Genomic DNA, 7,325 nt, shown 5'->3' on the forward strand with positions numbered 1-7,325 from the left:
CAAGTATGATGTAAAACGACTACGACTTTGACTATGACTATGTAAAACTGTGTGGACCTTGAACTATCAGCTAACATGAAATCTGGATCCCACAGCTGAACCAGTTGGGAACCACTGCCATAGACTGACGTGTAACTGTGGTCAAAAATATCTCGTGGTTACCTGATTAAGGGTTTACCACTGACATCCCTGGAGGGAGATTGGATTTGTGCATGATCAGAGGAAAATTATATCAGCTCTCTGTGACTCATCTGATCAGTGTTTATGTGAACCTTGCTGCTGTTCCCCCCAGAACATACTGAACGTCTCCACCAACTGAGTCACTTCCTGACTGATTATCCAGTTGAAGAACTACTGCAGAATCACTGTTAGGACCTCTGTTAATTACTCACCTCACACTGTGCGCAGGCAGCCAGACAGCCAGATCTAACAGGATTAGAGCGCATCCAGACAAGGTCAAAGGTCAGAACGCCCCCTGTGGACACCCTGAGCACTGCAGCTGCATAAACAGTACACAATCTGACCCAGCAGCGCCTGTTAGGATCGGTGCAGGTTAAGCTTATAAGCTTTTGCTGCCATGGGGCTGCTTCGTGGTAATTGTTACCTAACTTTTAAGTTAAAAGCCTGTTGCAGAGCTGGTAAATATAGACACCAAACAATCCAAAGCTCAAGGCTAAAGCCATGCCTCCATGGCAGCGCAGATAAAAGAGATGGTCTTTGTGTGCAGCCATGTGAACAACAATTATGCCTTTCAGCTTCTCCGTGTACTTTGGCATCTAAACCAAGCAATTTCCTGCAAATTTAAAGTTCCTGTGTTCACATATTTCCAGGACAGGGAGGGGGAAATATGTGAAAATAAGCTAACTGATTGGCCGGTGTTATGCAGCTCACTTATATAGTGCACAGCACAAAGCAAGGAAGGGGCATTAAGTGGGAAGGATTTGGAATAAAAGAATGGGGGGGACAAAGAGAGGAAAACAGGAAGGGGGCCCGCTCTCAGTCACTTCTCATGCAAATGGTAGCCCCTCTAAAAGAATCCAGAGAGGCAGAGAGAGTGCCATTTAAAGACGTGGTGATCAAATAATGATGTAAGTGCATGAGTGCAGTGAGGGAGACTTGAAAGACAGAGAGAGCTTTCTTAAGAGGGAATGACAAAGAGTCAAAAAGCAAGTTTTTCAAGCACATAAATCTTCTGTCATAGCTGCCCTTTGCGCTCGTTTAGACCCTGCGGTGAGGCCTTTATTTAAAAATGTACCCCTTTCCCGAAATTGTGCCCCTCCCCTCTGCTTTCAGGCTTGACTGACAAAACAAAGAAGAGAAAAACAGGGTGACGGAGCAGCACTGGCCAGTATGAGCCAGACTAGTGAGAGCAGAATTTTGACAGAGCAGGACAATGGTACGAATCAATCTGTGTACGACTATTAAAGCTTTTAATTGGAGCAACATTTTTACAATAGTGCTCCTGTTTCACTTTTCTCGTCTGGTTGAAATCTGCTCAGCTCACCCACGACCGCAGCCTCGTTTAAAAGCAACAGTCATGCTGGCGGCACAAATATCAACTCAGACACACGTAAGTGATAATAACTCAGCAGTGTCCACCACCCAATGATTATGTCAACCGCAGTATGAATGACCTCAGCGGAGCCACAGAGTCGACAGTCAGGCACATTCAGCAGGTTTGCGAGCTCATTTACAGCCCTGTCAACACGTCAAAAATCAATTAATTCCAATCTAAAGCTAATTTTCTGCCTTTTACTTGACTTCCCAATTATTTAATTACACTTTTACATCTCTCTACAAAACCATCTTGATGTTATTTTTAAATGTGCTATGAAGACAGAGCTCCTCTGTCAGGTCTTAATTTGAGTCAGGCTGGTTGTAATTTCAGCTACCGTAAGGTAACAATTGCTTAAAAATGCTGACAGTCCGTCTGTTATACTGGCGCTATATTATCATATTTAACCCTGAAATGTGATATTTTACACTTGGACTAGACATTACCAACGAGACATAGTGTCACTTGCTCATTGCTTAAAGGCAGCATACACAAACTGAGCTAAACGAAGGGTTGCAGAACTCAGTGGAGTATCTCTGCTTTGTGTAGAGCTGAAAGGTGTAAGTCCAGTAGCCAAAGGTCAAATCAGGTTGTCATGTTTCCATGGTCCGATGTCTCTTGATATAAACTAGCCTTGCTTTGTAAGAGATTGGTAAGGGCTAGCTTTGCAGTCAAAATGCAAACTGCAAAATAACAACTGAATGCAGTTTTAATGGTAAAAATCTATTAAGATAATTTCAATGTCTAACGTCAAGAAACTGTCTGAGGGGGGGCGAACCATGTGGGAGCAACTTCAGGTAAATAGGCAAAACAGTGCTTGTTGATGCAACCTGTCGCTGTGCTCTCGATAGCTGGCACAAAACGCACAAGAGTAGCGCCCAGTGCCCGACCTCACGTTTACAGGCGGTTTAAGACACGGCATGTGTACGGCCTCTAATTTACAGGGCTGGTACCTGCGGTTCTTACACAGGCTAGTTAATAACGTTGGACAGGAAATCTTTAAAACTTTTACAACTTATTTGGTTAAGGCTGACGTACGACCTGAATCAGATTTATTTTTTAATTTTGTCAAAAAGAGGCAGCTAACTAGCCAGCTAAAGCAGAAAAGGTATAACGTTAGCTAACTGGTTAGACAGCCCGAGCTAGCCGTAGCCAAAGCTAAAAATGAATGAACTTATTGATTTTTACCAAGCTGTTATCTGTAGATTAAAAGTATCAGTTTTAATAAATGACATTTCGGTAATTTAGTCAGCTTTTTCAAGTAACTGAATGAGGCAGCAGCCAAATTCAAACATGACGCAGAAAAAATAGGTGAAACACTTGCTAATGATAACTAGCTTAGCGTTAGCAGCTCAGCTCAGGTTTTGACTGCACTACTACTATTAATGAGATTTAGCTAGCCTACTTTAAATCACACATTCAAATGTATAAGGTTGTAAATATATTAATGAATGTATTATACTGATTGATACTGAATATCAATTAATATTAATAGATGGATAAAAGGACACCTAGCAAAAATAATTTAACTATATATTCTGCTTGTTAAACAAACTAGTTAAAGTGAATTTCAATTATTTAAGTACAATTTCCCTTTGTACTCCCTGAGGAATATTCAAAGATAGGTATAGTATTTAGGCCCTGGCGATTGTTTCTGAGTTAAAATAATCAGTTTTAAAAACCTATTTTAAAAAAAGGCAGAACAACCTTTCTATTTGTTATGCAGTTTGCCATACAGACAGAAAACTTTACACACTTTTTCCCTCATTTTTACTGCTTCTGTAAATCCATTCTGCTCTTTGCCTTCAGATGGTCTATTTACTACACCCAGCAGTGTCAGCTGATATGCATGGTTTGCAGAATACAACAGGGATTAGACCCCTTCCCCTGTGCACTTCAGGATTAATCACTGAGAACAATGAGTGTGCCATGATGTAAAAACAGGGCACGGTGAAGAAGCATGAGATAAGTGACATAATGTACCGAGGGAGGGGAGTAAAGGAAGGCGACGGAGGCTGGAACCAGCCAAGAGCAACCTCATCCAGTCGGTCCCAGCCCCGGGCTCCAGAGAAGCATGCCAACACCAGCAGAAAATCAACAAACTCTGGGTGTGGGAATGTCTGCATGTCAGAAGGAGGAACAAACAAGGAGTTTGGGTGGGGACCAGTAAACACTCACACAGACTGGTTCGACCCTGATTTTTGTTTGTTTATACAGTATCTTTGTTTATACTGACTTTAATACATTAATCTTGAGATATTTTTTGATAGGTGGAAAAACATTTTTAATCATTGCAGGGTCAAGAGGTTATTGATATTTGTCTCAGAGGCATGGAAGCAATTCAAAATCAAATTATCCTGGATTTAGATGTCATTGCGTGTGCAGTCTCAAGCTCCTGCAACTCATAAACTCATGTGCACTGCACTTATAAATCTCCTTTTTCTGATGCAGTTAATTAAGCCAATTCATTTGGCTTGAGTAAAGTAATCATCCTTTAACACTCTAAGGGAGTCTGAATGCCACAGGGTGTCATGATACAAATCTGCAGGGGCGTGAAAAGATTAATAAAATAGGAGAGATTTCTTTAACAGTCTCTGCCTTCATGCAGCCCAGTCTGCAGAAGGATATATTGGCATTGTGTGTTTCTGCAAACCACAGATATGATACTTTTGTATGGTTCATACAAGTCATATCAATGTTTAGCAGGTGACGTAGTTCTGATTACATGTATATGAGCTGTCTTGTGTCATCATGGAGGTGAAGGGGACGATGGTGTGACACCTAGGCAAGACAGCTGCCAAGCTGCAGACCATAGTTCGAGACCTAGATACAACAAATCTGGGTGCTTTATGCGCAACATTATCAGCATTTCTAGCAGCAATTATGACACCAAAACTGGGTATTTGTTTTGTAAGACCTTGGCACTCGGACATCAGGAGAAAACTTTGCGTCAAAAGGAGTAATTTGAGGTGGTTCGGGCATCTGGTCAGGATGCCTCCTGGGTGTTAGAGGTGTTCCACGCATGTCCCACTGGTAGCAAGCCCCGGCGCAGACATAGGACACGCTGGAAGGATTATATATCTTGTCTGGCCTGGGAACGCCTTGGGGTCCCCCAGGAGGAGCTAGAAAGCGTTGGTAGGAAGAGGGAGACATCAGCTGCATTTCCAGCAGTGATGTGTCACTGAAATCAGGTTTTTTTTTAGCGAGAGATCTAGGCAGCGACAATTTTTTTAGGAGACAGCAGCGGAATTCTCAAAAGTGATTGTGGCATTAAAATGTTTTTGAGTGAGACATTGCCAACATTTCTAGCTGCAACTGTGCCACCAAAACTGGGTGGTTTTTTGGGGGGGGACATTGGCAGCATTTTCAGCAGTGAGTGTGGCACCAAAACCAGTTAGTGAGACATTGGTGATATTTCTAGCTGCGATTGTGCCACTGAAATTGGATGTTTTTAGCGAGACATCTGGGCATTTTGATCGGTAATTGTGCCACCAAAACTGGAAGGCTGTTTTTGGGGGACACTGGTAGCATTTTCAGCAGCGATTGTGGCACCAAAACCAGTTAGCGAGACACTGGTGATATTTCTAGCTGCGACTGTGCCACTAAAAATCTGGGTATTTTTTAGGGAGATATTGTAGGCATTTCTAGTGGCAATTGTGCCACCAAAACCGGGTGTTTGTCAGCAAGACATTCGTGACATTTCTAGCAGTGATTTTGCCACTGAAAAAGGGTGTTTTTTAGCGAGACATCTGGACATTTCTAGTGGTAATTGTGCCACCAAAACTGGGTATTTTAAGCCAAAACATGATGTTTTCCTAACCATAACCAAGTGGTTTTTGCGACCTATCTGCTAAATTTATAATATTTTCACCTGCTTTAAATGCTGTTAAAGACCTTTAAAGGTTTTAACAGTTTATTTTGTGAACTGTATCATGATTAAGCTTCCTTTTTTACTTAGTTACTTAAATACAACTTTATTTGAAATACTCCATTTTTCTGAGACTTTCTTCTTCTTCTTATTATTATTATTATTATCTTACAAGAACAAGTTGGAAAAAGTGGTCAAGTTGTGCTGTAAGATCACTGGTGTTACTTTTATTAATCTAAGGCATCTGTATGAAGAAAGGGTCACCTCTAAAGCTCCGTCTGTTGTCTCTGTCAACATCGCCTCCATGTCGAGTTCCAGATGCTTCCATCAGGGCGGAGGTTTCGCCTCCCTAAATGTAGCGCATAGCGTTACAGATCGTCCTTTGTCCCATGTGCTATCACTTATCGTAACCAGCAGTGACTATTAATGTCCATGATTCACCCCTGACGGTGTGTGACACTGGATACTGTGTGTTATGTACTGTATGTATTGTTCTGTCTGTTTTGTTGTGCTCATGGCTACTGTCTGTATCTCAAATAACCCTTCGGGGACAATAAAGTTTTACCTTACCTCACCTATTTTTTTTTTGGCAAATGCTTTTGTCCAAAACAATGAAAAATTTTCCCCCAAGTATACCCACCCATTAGGTGCATTTTCTTTGTTTGAGGAGCGATTAGGTGTTGCCTGAGGACACTGAAGGATCAAACCACAAATCCTTATACATCTATATAATTAACGGCTTACGCAATCTACCAACTGAGCCACCTTCGCTCCATTAAACTTTACAGAGCTCTACATCCATCGTGTTACCACATGTTCTAATGGGGGACTGAGTATTTTTAGATTACGGACGAGCTGCTTTTGACCCTCTCATGTCTTGCATTCTCTCTGTTTCTGTCTTTGTCCTTTCTGCATGTTCACAGCGCTGCTATTCCTGTCTCTCGGCCAGTGGAGCAGCAGCACTGAGGGATTCAATTACCAGAGGGGCAAAAATTGACAGGGGATGATGTCAGTATTATGACAACGCTGCATTCCACCCATCACCCAGTTTTACCCCTCGGCTCAAAGTGTCTGATATCATGATGGCACTTGAAGCCAGTGGGACAGTGGGAGTGGTTCAGCGCCTGATACCTGAGCCTCCTCGTGGCCTCACAGGAAGCTACTGTGTTGGCCCGTAATCACACTTGGCCACAGGCAGACTGGCAGGGCCATTTGGCACCTTACAAGGAGAGGAACGAAGCCGTGGAGGTGACACCTCAGCGAGACCACTTGACTCTCTGTGAAGGCGTGACAGTAACCTCGGGGCAAGATTGGAATCTGGAACAGGAAAAGGACTGTTGTTTAACATGATTTCATAATCCCCAAATTTCAGTTTACGAAATGCAGCTGGAAAAGTAAAAGCTGTCGTAGGGGAAAGAGTATTAAATTATTCATTGTAAAAGTTAGAAAACTGTGCCAAGTGAGGAAAAAGAAGGATAAGTTTGCATTTAGGATGACAGACTAATAAAATGTGTCTATCATTTTCTTGATTAATGCCATATAGTGCATTCAAACTTCTAAAATTTCTGCACATCTGCTATAGTCCACGTCCACCACTCTGCTGTTAATCATCCACACAGTGTTGATTTAAAATTAGAGGCAATGTCCCACTGAAGAATGTGCGTCCTTCACCCACATCCACAGGTGTTAATCTGTGCATGCGAGTGTGTACATATGCACGTCTTTGTGGGTGACATGGGACATTCAGACAGACAGCAGAGATTTTTGAAGCCGCCGTAAAGCACCGAACAGTTGGCGATAAAACCTGTCACCAATACTGACAGACTGTTAAAGATCAGCCTCGGTACATCTCTCACTTCCTGTCTAAATAGCAGATCTGGCTCATGTTCCCTTTGCAAGCTA

Source organism: Epinephelus fuscoguttatus, linkage group LG23 (assembly GCF_011397635.1).
Source record: "Epinephelus fuscoguttatus linkage group LG23, E.fuscoguttatus.final_Chr_v1".
NCBI lineage: Eukaryota > Metazoa > Chordata > Actinopteri > Perciformes > Serranidae > Epinephelus > Epinephelus fuscoguttatus.